Below are 15,003 nucleotides of genomic sequence, written 5' to 3'. Positions count from 1 at the left end.
GCTAGGAATGGAACCACCATTTGACCCAATTATTGCCCTTCTTGGTCTATTCCCTGAAGACCTTAAAAGAGCTTACTACAGGGATACTGCCACATTGATGTTCATAGCAGCACAATTCACAATAGTTAGACTGTGGAATCAACCCAGATGCCCTTCAATGGATGAATGGATTAAAAAATGTGGCATTTATACACCATGGAGTATTACGCAGCACTAAAAAATGACAAAATCATGGAATTTGCAGGGAAATGGATGGCACTAGAGCAGATTATGCTTAGTGAAGCTAGCCAATCCCTAAAAAACAAATACCAAATGTCTTCTTTGATATAATGAGAGCAACTAAGAATAGAGCAGGGAGGAAGAGCAGGAAGAAAAGATTGACATTAAACAGAGACACGAGATGGGAGGGAAAGAGAGAGAAAAGGGGAATTGCATGGAAATGAAAAGAGACCCTCATTGTTATAAAAAACTACATAAAAGAGGTTGTGAGGGGAATTGGAAGAAAAAACAAGGAGAGAAATGAATTACAGTAGATGGGATAGAAAGAGAAGATGCGGGGGACGGGGGATAGTAGAAGATAGGAAAGGTAGCAGAATACAACAGTTACTAGTATGGCATTATGTAAAAATGTGAATGTGTAACTGATGTGATTCTGCAATCTGTATTTGGGGTAAAAATGGGAGTTCATAACTCACTTGAAACTAATGTTTGAAATATGATATGTCAAGAGCTTTGTAAGGTTTTGAACAACCAATAAAAAAAATAAAAAAATAAATTCTCTCTCTCTCTGTCCCCCTCTCTCTCACTCTCTCTTAAAAAAAAAAAAAAAAAAAAAAAAAAAAAAAAAAAAAAAAAGATGTCCTTGCTCCAAGAGAGCTGCTAGAAGGGACCCTCAAGCCTGCAAGGAGGAGAGGACATCATGTTTCTCAGATGGAGGTCCATTCTGTAGGTATGGTGATGGAAGTTTGTGAAGATTTATCTTGTGCTAAACATGAGTATAGAAACTAGGGCCTATTTATAGTCCAGAGACTTCTGAGAGAGTCCCTCTGGTTTAGCCCAAGCCTATGGGGTTTATGGAGACCCACATGGCGATGCTTTTTTAACATCTACTGAAAGGTACTTTCCCTCAAGATGCCACCATGAGCTACTCCATCCCACCCTGTCCTTGCTCTTCAAAGTGCTCTACTTCATCTTGTAGTAAATACTTCCAGCTCTGTTTTCTAATTGTTTCCTATTATTTTTGGCCTCTTACTTTAATATCATAGAAGGTAGAAACCATTTCTTTTTGTCATTCTCCCACAAGGATGAGTGACAGGCTTGTCGTAATTGATCACTGAATAGTTATTATACCCAATATACACTTAGAACTCAGGGTGAATATGGGATACCCATGGTGGTGAGAAGGGGTGGGGACTGGAGGGTGGGGGGTGGGAGGAGACAGGTAGTCAGCATAGATATTCAATGTTAGGGTCGAGAAGATGGGAGCTGATTATCAAAGAAAAGGAAATGGATTGCTAACACCTCAGATCCCACTTCCAACACAAGTGATTACCCACTGGGCTGTTCCTTCCATGCAGTGAATAAAGAGAGGTGGAAAAGGAGAGGAAACCTGGGATCTATAAGAGAGACAAGACCACCCCTCCCACAGGTACCCAGCTCTGGGTCCTGACTTCTCTCTGGAGAAGTCTGCTACCTCTGTTCTCTTTCTTAAATAAAACATGGTTTCTATGTTTGCCTCATCATTTCTCAGGTGTTTAATCTTCAAAACTGGGGGAATGAGGACCTGATCCCAGTTTTCAAGACCAGTATTCATGGCAGTGATTTTAGTATATTCATTTATAACTACATAACCTGAAGGGAATTATGACTACCACTTGAAAACAAAACAAAACAAACAAAAAACAAAACTCCCCCAAGGAATATTTTTTTACTTAGTTAAATAAATTATGACCAGATGCCTTTACTCAATATATTATAATTATTATAGGAAAATACTCTGAATTTTTTTATTTTATAAGGCAGAAATTCTAACCTTATTCATATTAGTTATAACCAGTTAGAGGAAACTGGATGGTATTAGAATTATCATATAAAAGCCAAACACAGCAAGCTCAAGAAACACTTGACTGAATATTGTTTCTCTGTGCTTCTTGTTTAACAACTCCAATTTAACAAGTCATCAAGTTCTGCTGATTCTATGTCTAAAATGACTTGCAACAGTCTGGGCATCTCACGTTTGACTTGTCTGAAACCAAACCTTGACACGCTCCCTAACATGATCTTCTCCCCCCACATCTCCTTTGTCTCAAAACAAAATGCCATAAACTAGGTGGCTTATAAACAACAGAAACTTACTTCTTATAGTTCTGGAAGCTGGGAAGTTGGAGATCAAGGGGCCAGCAGATTTAGTGTCTGGTGAAGGCTCATTCCTGGTTCATAGATGGTGGATTTTCTCTGAGTCCTTATGTGGTGAAAAGTACAAAGCAGTTCTCTGGGGCTTCTTTTGTAGGCACTTATCCTCTTTGGGAAGTGATTCTTTCCCCTCGTGTTTTCCTCAGTGGTGTCAACTCTGAATCAGACTGGCTTTATACCAGACCAAATATGACATTGTTTTAGTTAGCGTAGCTCTGAAATGTTTGTCAGTTAGTACTTGATAGAGGAAGTCTTCCTAAGTACCTATTTCATAAGGCCTTGTTCTCTCCCCTTCCCAGGACCCTTAGTTATGTTGTAGGAATGTGGGAGGAGTACAGGACTATTGTGGGTAATACTTCAGAGGCAATAGGTAGGTGGAAAGACACTAGATACCTCCCTCTCCTTCCAAGGATCTAAGGAAAACCTGGGTTGCCATGTAAGGAAGTAAACTTTCTCTTTGGTATCTTCAGTTGTGCAAAACAATTTGAATTTCCTTGTGTCTGCTGCCACCACGTGGACATTTACAGTTATTGAATTCAAATTTGTTTTTTCCTTATAATTTTGGTCCAAAGCCAAAATACAAAGAAGTTAAAGTTTGTTTCTGTGTCCTTGAGCCTCATGCTCCTTCCTTGGACAGGCTTTGCTCTGAGGGAGAGGCTGTTTTTTCAGGGCCAGCAGAAAGTCCATCAGCTGTTCACCCTGAGAGATGACAGTCAGGAGTGACTGGCTCCGAAGCAATGGTCCCAAGCACCCAGGTAACTGTTGTGATCCTTCTCAGTTCTACTCTTGGCTGATAGGAGGTAAGAACCTGGAGCAAGGGTGTCCGATAAGTGATTAAAGAAGGAGAGAAAAGACTGGCCAAGAACAGAGCATGGGAGGAAAGGGCCACAGATTCTGGCATGCAGAAACCAAACGAGATTTGGCAAAGTAGAATGCAGATTTGCCGTGAAATAGGAAAATCAGATCATTAGGAGTCCAAGGCAAAACCAGGCAAAGTAAAACAGCAAGTACAAACTGTGAGGCTCCTATGGAAACATTCTGCCCTTAAGTTACATGAGTCATGTGTGCTCATGTGGTTGGGCACTGTGTCATAGTCTTGTGACACTCAGTGATTCTGTTAGGAGTATACCATCCTGTCTTCAGGCAGACTGGCAGATCTGATTCCTGTGAATTCACTCCCTTTTCTGCTTCCTCTTTTCCCTCATCCAAGTGCTCTTCATCATGCTTCCAAAGTTGGGGCCTGGATAGGTGGAGGTGGGAAACATGCAGTTCACAGGGGTCAAGTGCAATTCCTCCATCCCTGTTATCTATCGTGTGTGTGTGTGTGTGTGTGTGTGTATGTGTGTGTGTGTGTGTGTTCAGGGTGTGGGGGGGTTGGTAAAGAATATATTTCTGTTTTATCATTCATTCATTCATACATACATACCTACAACAGGTATTAAAATGCCTATTATGTCCTGAATGTTGCTGTCAATACAAAAAGTAAATGAAGGCCATATAAAATCACATAAAACCTTCTAACTTTTAGAGAATAATGGGAAAATAGAGCTAAAACAGTAAGTGCAGTAAAGAGTCACAGATAATAGGAGAGAGGGTGCACAGGATGTAGTGGGAGATGATAGAAGGTAGGGCTGATTCTACTGGGAGTGTCATGAAAGGCTTCACAGAAGAGCTAACTTTTGAATTGGATCCTGACTCATGGGATCAGTGGCATTCATTGTAGGGAGGCCATTGCAAGAGTTTGTACATATGGGGAGCTATAAGCAGTTTAATGCAACTGGTGTTTAGGTTACCCAAGGGTGGAGAGAGAAGTGAACCAAACCACTACAGATCATGGCAAGACATATGCAAAAGTTGATCTTGGACTGAAGTTGGGACACTCTTTCTTTTGGAACTAGATGTAGATTTAAGTAACTTTGTAGGTGTGGAGGTAGATGGTTGAAGGAGATAACTCCTAATGACATTAGTTTTATGTAATTTGCTGAGAGGAGATCAGGTGTGAGTCTATGAATATGGATGTGTGTCATGGCGGGTGTGTGTGGTTAGAGTGGATGGAGTAAGGGCCATGGATTCATAAAGACTTCTCTACATTTGCCTCCAGTTTTCTTTCTTTCTTTCTTTCTTTCTTTCTTTCTTTCTTTCTTTCTTTCTTTCTTTCTTTCTTTCTTTCTTCCTTCCTTTCTTTCTTTCTTTCTTTCTTTCTTTCTTTCTTTTATTTCTGATAAGTTTGATCACCTCTGATCTCAGAATCTTTTTGCTTTGGAGCCTCCTAGAGGATGCCATAAGATCTGACAGAGTAAAAGCAAAAACAAGAAAGGAGTTCAGCCCTACTGCCAAAAGTGCAAAGGAGATGGGGAAAAAATGAGTAATGAATGGATGAAGAGAAGAAGAAAGTGTGAACCTGAAAACCTGGCTGAAATTAGTCCCTTTTATGTGAATGGAGTTGAGTAGAATCATGAGCAACTCAAATCCTGAGGCTGAGAGAAGAGGGAAGCAGATGGGTACAATGATTCATACACATCTTGGTTGTGCCAGGAGACCGCTTATAAAACTATGAGTTAAAAACACAAGAATATAGTTGGCCTTGATGCTAAAGCAATGAGTGAGCACTCAGATAGGTTTTGATGAGACAACAGATATATAACTCCATGTTGGAAAGTGTTGAAGGCATCACTGTTAAAAAGAAAACAATATTGGTAGTGGCCATTGTTGAGTATTGCAGAAAGGGTGGAGAGTGCTTTTTCTTTCCTGTATAGGGTTCCTATAGGCATCACAGTCCCAGCCTCAGATGGGCATCTTTGGGTTCTCACTCTCTCTGGTCTCCTCTCCTCATTTTCTTCTGCTTCTCTCTACTTCCTTCCCTAGCCCTAGACCCATGCTTCCCCTCTGGGTGCTGATGACACCCTGATGATGCTCTACAGGATGATCTTGAGAACACTGTCCTTGACATTGGGTCCTTCCAGTTCTCCTAGCCATGACTGAGGTTTTCCTGATTACTCAAATATTAATAGACTTTCATAGAAAAACATCTTTGCCTTACTATGAGTGAAGATTCCCACCATGGAAAGGGAGTGGAAAGAACAGAAGGAGTGAGGGACCTGGAGCTCTGTATAGTCATATGGAGATTTCTGGAAAGAAATTAGCAAAGGTAGGTCACTATTTTACAATTCATTTGGGCTCTTTCACTGCCAGTGATGGATGAGCGAAGGTTTGTGAAATCCAGGCAAAGGGGATGGTGCTAGAGAGGCTTGTATTTAAGAGTGTTAATGGGGCATGAAGTGTTAGGCAGAGGTTGGGAAAAGATGAGGTTGCAGAGGTGGACGAGGCCAGTCCTTGGAGGACTTGGTCATTTTAATAAATTTGAATTTGTGCAGTCAGTCATCAGGAACACTAAAAAATTTTAAGCTAAGGAGTAGCATGGTCCTATCTGACTTTCTAAATAAATCTGACAGGTGGGTAAAATATAGACTTGAAAAGAAAAAAATCTGGGGCAGAAAAGTTAACTAGGGACATTATTTTTTTTTTTAGGTAAAAGATGATGAAAGCCTAACTAAAAAAAGATTGAAGAAATATTTAGGAGTAAAATAGGTATGTGGACATATTAGCGAATGGGGCTGCTTTAGTGAGTTGGGTTGCTATAACAAAATATCATAACTGGGTGGCTTAAGTAAATGTTTATTTCTCACAATTCTGGAGACTGAGAATTCTAAAATCAAGATACTGGCAAATTCAGTGTCTGGTAAGGACCTGTTCCCTGGCTGTTTTCTGGTTATGTTATCACCTGGCCAAGAGAAAGAAAGCTCTAGTAGCTTAAAAAGAATCTATTGTCATCAAGGGAGCTCTGCCCTCAACATCCCATCCAAACACAAGAAGCCATGATGGACAATGTGGAGTGAGATTGCCTCATGCTTTCTGATCTTGGTGGTTAGGGTGTTAGGGGAGATGGAGAAATTCTGACCTGAGTTATGGTGCAGAAGTAGTTGTCAGAGTGTGTGGTCAATAGAAGGGCAGGGACAGGGTATGTGGTCAATGGAAGGACACAATAGCCATGGCATGGAAATAGCTGCTTCTTTCTGTGTGCTCCACAAGGACATGGAAGGTTTTCTGAAGCATCCATAAACTATTGGAAATTGATTTCTGCATTGACCTCAGCCACCCTGCTCAATGTCTGACTGTCCAGACCAGCCTCTTAGCTAGCTGCTAGTGAAGCGATTTACCAAAAAAAGGTTCACTAGTCCCAGACTGGTTAGAGTCGTATTTTTCTCTCCTCTTTTCTTATATGTTCTGTTTTTATCCCTTGATAGTCTGATGTCTACCTACTTCCTGTAATTAAAACAACTAGCAACATTACTAAATAAAGATCGTTGAGATGTTTTTGACAACACTATGTCACTACTTGAAAAAAAATGAGTATATGCAGAGAATTATACTACTTATGTTATAGAACACAAATCATATATTTTTGTAAATACATCAAACTATATAAAATGTAGAAGGATGGGCTGGGGATGTGGTTCAAGCAGTAGCGCACTTGCTTGGCATGCGTGTGGCCAGCGTTCTATCCTCAGCATCATATACAAACAAAGATGCTGCGTCTGCCGAAAAACTAAAAAATAAATATTAAAATTCTCTCTCTCTCTCTCTCTCAAAAAAAAAAAAGAGAGGAGATGTCCACAGTGCTAAGAAAGCCACTGAAGGAAAGACTTTCAAAAAAAAATGTAGAAGGAAACATGATAAAATAATAACATAAATTGCTTTTTGGAAAGAAAGTGGGGTTGGATAGCATTAAGTTGAATTTTAACTCTACAGTTTCAATTTTTTACAATGAAAATGAGTAGATAAAGTACCTGCAATTAAAAATAATTAAGAGGAAACTAGAAGCTGGGAGTGGTGAAGCACACCTGTAATCCCAGAGACTTAGGAGTGTGAGGAAGGAAGATTCGCATTCATGGCCAGCTTGGACATCTTATTGAGACCCTGTGTCAAAGAAGAAAAATGAAAAGTGGTTGGGGTGTCGCTTGATGGTAAAGTGCCCCTGGGTTCAATCCCCTGTACTATACAAAGAAAAAGACAAAAAAGAAAGAAACAAGAGACAAAAGGAAGAATCAAAGGCAAGAAGGAAGGAAGGAAGAAAGGAAGGAAGGAAGGAAGGAAGGCAAGCAACTATTGAACATTTTGAGTCATTAACTAGAGAATCTGGGAGACCTAGGGAACCTATAGCAGAGGAGACAGGAACGTGCCTACCCTATCATGCCCCAAAGTTGAATGCAAAAGAAAAAGGCTTTACCTGAAAGCTTTTGGTTGTGTGAAACCTAACAGCGAACACCAAATGTGATATCCTGACAGGGCAACAATATTAAAACAAGGAAAGCAAATATATGCGCATTCATTAATCAAAGCAACTACCCAGGAAGTGTGTGCAGAAATAAGAGGGCAAACTAAGGAAGCCTGAGAACCTAGAATAGCAGGAGTGAGGGTGATGGAATGGGGTCAGAAGGGGTGATCCGGGTACCTGAAATGCCACAGAAGCCTTCAGTGACTCTTTGCAATGGTGGCTGACATAAACCAGTCAGGGCTTTCTCATGGAAGAGAATGGAATGGATACCACCATGAGAGGAAATAGTAGTGTAGTGGCACCCCCTTTCTCCACAGAAAATCTTAACTGGGTTTCTCCAGAAATCTTCACCATGGCTGATTTTAGGACTGTCAGCAAAAGAGTCTCCACAAAAGAGTTCAATATAGTCAAACTTTCTATTTTCGTATTGCCCTATTTGACTTAGCCACTAGCCTAAAAGAAATTAGCACTCCAGGTGCTGGACACCCCCTTACTAGTTTTTCATGAACATTTATCCAGTATAGTAGTTTGTAGAAATGTGTAAACAAGGCCTCTGGCTTTGAGCTGGGCTTCACAGAGATGTCTACATTTCTAAGAGAAGTTACCAATTGGGCTCCATGGTAACAGCTGGCAGGGGGAGGAAAGAAAGGGGAGAAGAAGCTCTCCCCTTCTCAGGTGTTGTCCTTGAAGGGTTAACTTGCCAAGAACAGTGAAAGAAAAAGCTGATTTTATGCGAACTTCTGCAGACTGTGAACTTCTGAGCCCCTCCCCTTACATGCTGGGTATAAAACTCTAAAACTACCTGAACTTGGGGTTCAGGGGATTGATTGATTACAGCAAAAGCTGTGCCCACTGAACCCAGCAGCAGCCAAATAAAATTATTTCCTGCTATCTTTGGTGCCTTGCCTCATCTGTCCCTAAAACAGTAGAAGTCTTTGATCATGACTACCAAGATTTTTGCCTCTATTTTTATTTCTATAGGTCATCAACAAAGATGTTATTGTCTATTTGGTAGAGTTAAATCAACCCTTGAATATTTTCTTTTGATCAGTGGTGGCATCTCTGTGGTATGTAATTACAAAACATGAATATTATCTTGCACCGAACTAAAAGGTCTCAAAAGAAAATTATGTAATTTAAGAGGATAAAACATGTTTGCCATCCTTTCATTATAGCAATAAATCTGGCCTTAAAAGGAACTGAAATTCAAATCTAACTTGAAGAGGGGTAAAATAAAAAGAGAGGGCTTTATTGGGAACAATAGCCAGTGTCTCATTGGGGGGTTATTCTTCTTGCCCAGGAGAATGTAAGTCACCTTCAAACTTAAAGTCTCAAAAATTAGTGAATAACGAAACACAAATATTCAGAAATGTATTTCCAAATGCAAAGCCCCTGATAGATCTAGTCCACATGGGCTCTGGAACTAGATTTCAAAAAGATGGCTGGTGGTTTATTTTAGGGGGTATATAAAAGGCAGGATAAGGTTTCCTGGGCAGAGTCTTGCTTCCTAATGTCAGCAGGTTGAATGACATCTTGGCAGGCCACACCCCTCTCAGGTGCTGTGTGGGATCTTTGGCAGAGCTTGAGGGGGAAGTTCACCTGTAGCAGGTGATCAATCCCTGTGGGGGTGCCATGGGAGGTTCCCAATGCCAGACTTATCCCTTCAGTAGGCTACTATGTGCAACATAGTCCCCACAAATGGCTCTTGACAGAGCTTTCTGTCTTTGTACTACTTAGTTAAGGCAGAACCATATTTTTTAAATTTTTTATTTATTCTTTTTAGTTGTACATGACAGTAGAATGTATTTTGGCATATTATACATGCATGCAGTTTAACTTGCCATTTTTGTGGTTGTACATGATGTAGAGGTACACTGGTCATGTATTCATACATGAATATAGGGAAGTTATTTTCAATTCATTCTACGGTCTTTCCTGTTCCCATCCCCCTCCCTTCTCCCCATTCCACCCTGTCGTCCATTTCAGTGAATCTCCACTTCCCCCACATCTATTGTGAGTCAGCATCTGCATATCAAAGAGAACATTCAGTTATTTTTTTGTGGGGACTGGCTTATTTCACTTAGCATGATAGTCTTCACTTCCATCTATTTACTGGCAAATGCCACAATTTCATTCTTCTTTAGGGCTGAATAATATTCCATTGTGTGTATGTACCACATTTTCTTTAGCCATTCATCTGTTGAAGGGCATCTATGTTGGTTCTATACATAGCTACTGTGAATTGATCTCCTATGAACATTGATGTGGTTGTGTCACTATTATGGTGATTTTAAGTCCTTTGGGTATATGCTGACAAGTGAGATAACTGGATGGAATGGTGGTTCCAGTCCACGTTTTCTGAGGAAACTCCATACTTCTTTCCAGAGTGGTTGCACCAATTTGCAATCCAACCAGCAACATATGAGTGAACCTTTTTCTCCACATCCTCGATTTTTTATTCCCAGGAGCTGTGTGCCTAAGATCAAGGTCAAGGCTGAAAAGACTAGCACAGAGCCTCACGCAGGGCATTCCTATAGCAGCCAGGCATTCCGTGTCTGCACAGAAGTTTTCCTAGCAGCCAGGCATTCTGTGCCTTTGCAAAGAAACTTCCTAGCCACCAACCATGCCACAGTTATGAAGCCATCCAAGACCACAGACCAAGCACAGAACCCTTATTCTTGCCAACATTTATTTCTACTTGTATTCTTGATAATTGCCATTGTGACTGGAGTGAGATGAAATCTCAGTGTCGTTTTAATTTGCATTAATCTATTTGCTAGTGATGTTGAACATTTTTTTATTTTATTTGTTGACTGATCATATTTCTTCTTCTGGGAAATGTCTGTTCAGTTCATTTTTCTATTTATTGCTTGTTTTTTTTTGTTTGTTTGTTTGTTTTGGTTTTTTTGGTTTTAAGTTTTTTGAGTTCTTCCTGCACAAATTCAAATTTATTAAAATGACCAAGTCCTCCAAGGACTGGCCTCATCCACCTCTGCAACCTCATCTTTTCCCAACCTCTGCCTAACACTTCATGCCCCATTAACACTCTTAAATACAAGCCTCTCTAGCACCATCCCCTTTGCCTGGATTTCACAAACCTTCGCTCATCCATCACTGGCAGTGAAAGAGCCCAAATGAATTGTAAAATAGTGACCTACCTTTGCTAATTTCTTTCCAGAAATCTCCATATGACTATACAGAGCTCCTGGTCCCTCACTCCTTCTGTTCTTTCCACTTCCCTTTCTTCCTGGAGATTAATGCTCTATCTGAGGTGCAGGTGGTAAAAATTTTCTCCCATTCTGTAGGCTCTCTCTTCATGTTCTTGATTGTTTCCTTTGCTGAGAAGAAGCTTTTTGTTTGGATACCATCCCATTTATTGATTCTTGATTTTACTTCTTGTGCTTTAGGGATCTCATTGAAAAATTCAATTCCTAAGCAACATGATGGAGAATTGGGCCTATGTTTTCTTCTAATAGATGCAGGGTCTCTGGTCTAATGCCTAGGTCCTTGATCCACTTTGAGTTGAGTTTTATGCTGGGTGAGAGACAGGGGTTTAATTTCACTTTGTTTCAAATGGATTTCTGGTTTTCCCAGAACCATTTGTTGAAGAGGCTCTCTTTTCTCCGATGTATATTTATGGCACCTTCATCTAGTATGAGATGACCATTTATGTGGATTTGTGTCTGTGAAAGACCTTATATTTAACATCTTTTTTTTTTTTAATTCCTAAGAAGGAAAATCAAAAGAAATGACATAGTTCCTACCTCAGGGGTTGCTGGCAGTGGGTATAAGTTTTGACCCATCGGTATTGACTTCTTGTATAATATACTGAGAAGAGTTCTGGGGCCATGTCTGGGTTTACTTATACAGAGAAGGGCAAGTAATTGATGATGACTGTATGACAGTTTATATAATGTATATTTTCTCACTCCGTGGGAATGACTTCAGAGTTGATGATCTTTTCACTTGGCCATGATATCATTTTTTTTTTTTGTACTATTGGGGATTGACCCAGGGGTGCTTTCCCCCTAAACGACCTCCTCTCCTTCCCTTTGCTGTTTTTTATGTCAAGACAGGATCTCTCTAAGTTGTCAAGGCTGGCCTTGAACTTGCCAAGCCTGGCCTTAAACTGGATATCCTCCTGCCCCAGTGTGTGCTAAGTAGCTAGGATTTCAGGCATGCACAACTGTGCTTGGCTATGAAATCTTCTTTTAATGGAGGAACTAATATTACTTTCAGTTGTCAGGAAACATTTATGGGCAGATGGGGACTCTTCCTAATCTTAAAGAATGTCCGGTGTTTAATAGGTGGAAAGAAAGAAGGTAAGGGAACAGCATGAGCAAATGTAGGAAGACGGGACTCAGTCTTTGGGTAATGAACTAGTCAACAGTACTAGTTGGGAGAGCAATGTGAACATCACAGTGTAGCTTGATGTCCGGGTGCCTTAAGTCCCAGGAAGAACAAGGATTTCACTCTATAAGAACCAGTAGATCAGAGCAAATTATTGGTACATACAATATTGTAGGAAGATTAAGGTGATGTTCAGCAACTGTGCACAAAAGAATTGACGGGGAATGAGGGATGAAGTCAGACTAGTCAGGCTACTGCTACAGTCCAAAGATTTTGAACACAGCGAATTATGACAAATACCTTCTCATGGGCACCTTTTACATTCATGCATTGAACTATGCATTTGACATCAGTAATCCGTTAATCCTAAAAACAATATGATGAAGATAGTATTACCATCCTCCTTTTTATGATGAAGAAACAGATCATGAAGTTAGTGATGGTGTTGATCTTCAAGGCGTAGGTGATCTGACACCAAAGTGCCACTTTCTCTTGCTTTAAAAAAGTAAGTGGGCAGAAAAAATCTGTGAGTATTGAGAAAGGGGGGACTGGTAATTGATTTGGTAAGATATTGAAAGCAGTTTGTTTTAAGATTTTGAACAGATTTTCTATAGTCTGTTTCAATAACTATTCACACAAGCAATTAGAATAAACTAGTGAAACTATTTACTTTTACTAAAGATATTGTACACTTCTTGGTTTATTTTTCATTCATTGAAATTTTTTGATAGTGACTCATTCAATTATTATTTCTTATTTCTTATTATTATTTGCAGTGCTGGGCATCCAACCCAGTCATCACAAATACTCTAATAAACTCAAATTTGCTTAGTGGCAAATACTCTACCACTAAGCTAATTCTCTAGCTTAGTTTTTTTTTTTTTTTAAATTGAGGTAAAATACACATGACATAAAGTTCACTTCTGTAACCATTTTTTAGTGTACAATTTACGGTATCAAACACATTCGTAAAGTTGTGCAACCATCACCACCATCCATCTCTACAACTCTTTTTGTTTTGTAAAACCCAATCTGTTGTCATTAAATAAATCCCTGTTTCCTCATCCTCTCAGCCCCTGGCAATCACCATTCTACGTTCTCTTGCTATGGTTTTGACCACTCTGCTTGATGTAAATAGAATCATACAGTATCTGTCTTTTTACAACAGGCTTATTTCACTTTTTAATCCATGATATAGCATGTACCAGAATTTTCTTCCTTTTTAAAGCTGAATAATATTCCATTGTCTGTGTAGACCATATCTTGTTTATCCACTTATCTCTTAATGGACTTTGGATTGCTTCCTTGCTTTAGTTATTGTGAAGAATGCTGTTAGGAACATGGGTATATGCACATTTCTTTGAGACTCTGCTTTCAATTGTTTTGTGGAAGTCTACTGCAGATTTTATGATCCATTCATATAAATGGGTTGTGACACCAACCTCAAAAACTCTGAGCTACAAGATATGAACCAGACAAAAAGTAAACATCATCTCCGGGTTTTGGCTGGAGGATGGGTACCACTGATGGATAGAGAAGAAGATCTTAGAAGGGGCTACCCTAACAAATTACTGCAAACACCATGGTTAAGACAACAATCATTAAATTCTCACAGTTTTGGAGACCAGAAGTTCAGAGTCAGTATTACTGGGTGAAAGTCAAAGTGTCAGCAGTGCCACATTCCCCCAGGGACTCATGGCAGAATGTGTTTCTCACTTCTTCCAGTTTCTGTTGGCTGCTGGCATTCCCTGGTTTGTGGCCAGTCTCTGCATTCATAGTCACTCACGTTTACCTTCTCTCTTGTGTGTAATCTTCCTTTTTAAAGGACACTTGTGACCTTATTTAGAGGCTTTCTGGATAATCTAGAATTTCCCCATCTCAAGATCCTTAATTGAAGAACATCTGCAAAGATTTTTTTTTTTTTTTTTGGTTACTTAACATAGGTTCTAGGAATTAGGATTTGGATCTCTCTCCCTCTTTTTTTCCCCCCTGGGGTGGGGGGTGTCATTATTCTACCTACTAGACCTGTTGGCAGAGGATGGAATTGAGTGAATTCAGATCTTGAACTGTCAGATATTCGGTTATCTTGAAAGCAATTAGGAAAACAGTGCTTGGATTTATTAATATATAAAAGATAAATGTTGTAATTATATATTGTGTTTCATTAACATCAAGGTAACAGTTGTAGGTGTGAGCAGATACATGCTCATGCAAGCACAGACTGGACTCATTTTCATAAAACGTCCAGGGCTGGGTATTGGGCAAAGAGTACACTCTTGTCAGATGTTTGGAAAGCAAAAAGGATCACATTTCTATAAGTATACAGGTGTGTCAGATAACATGCATCTCTCTATCTACCGTCACCCACCTAAGGAATCACAGTATATTAGTGCAGGTGTAGACCCACTTTGTTCAAGTATGATTAAATACCTTGCACAGGATCTGCCATATATAGGTGCTTAACAAAATATTTGTTAAATGATTATATAATTTTATATTTAAAGTGATCTCTCATTATAAAAATCTTGTATTTTTCTGCCTTATTATCTCTTTTCTTGTCTACCAGAAACCTGCATTCAGAAATCAACATTTAAAGAAAAGAAAAAAAAACAAAAACAGAAACAAAAAATTAAAAATAAATGGAGGAACGGGGCTGTGGAGATGGCAAGGATGGTGGAATGAGACAGACATTATTTCCCTACATACATGCACTCCTGGAGTGACTCTGCACCATGTACAACCAGAGGAAAGAGAATTTGTGCTCCATTTGTGTACAATATGTCAAAATGCATTCTACCTGAAATAAATTAAATTAAAAAATGGAATTTAGTACGAAGACTTAGAGAATATATTGTTCTGGTTGCAATTCTTCATCTTTACTCTTGAGATAAAAAATCAAAGAGGTA

General features: G+C 39.5%; 1 long non-coding RNA gene across 1 annotated transcript; it reads left to right on the top strand.

Moving 5' to 3' along the window:
* Positions 1-3,011: 3,011 nt before the first annotated feature.
* LOC144367736 (uncharacterized) lies at positions 3,012-14,924 on the top strand. The gene is made up of 2 exons (XR_013427262.1): positions 3,012-3,167; positions 14,664-14,924. It is a non-coding gene; the product is annotated as an uncharacterized LOC144367736 (long non-coding RNA).
* The last annotated feature ends 79 nt before the right edge of the window (positions 14,925-15,003 follow it).

The sequence above is a fragment of the Ictidomys tridecemlineatus genome, chromosome 11 (assembly GCF_052094955.1).
Source record: "Ictidomys tridecemlineatus isolate mIctTri1 chromosome 11, mIctTri1.hap1, whole genome shotgun sequence".
In the NCBI taxonomy this organism is placed as follows: domain Eukaryota; kingdom Metazoa; phylum Chordata; class Mammalia; order Rodentia; family Sciuridae; genus Ictidomys; species Ictidomys tridecemlineatus.
Note: the sequence above shows the minus strand (reverse complement) of the source record. Positions and strands in the feature narration are given on the sequence as shown.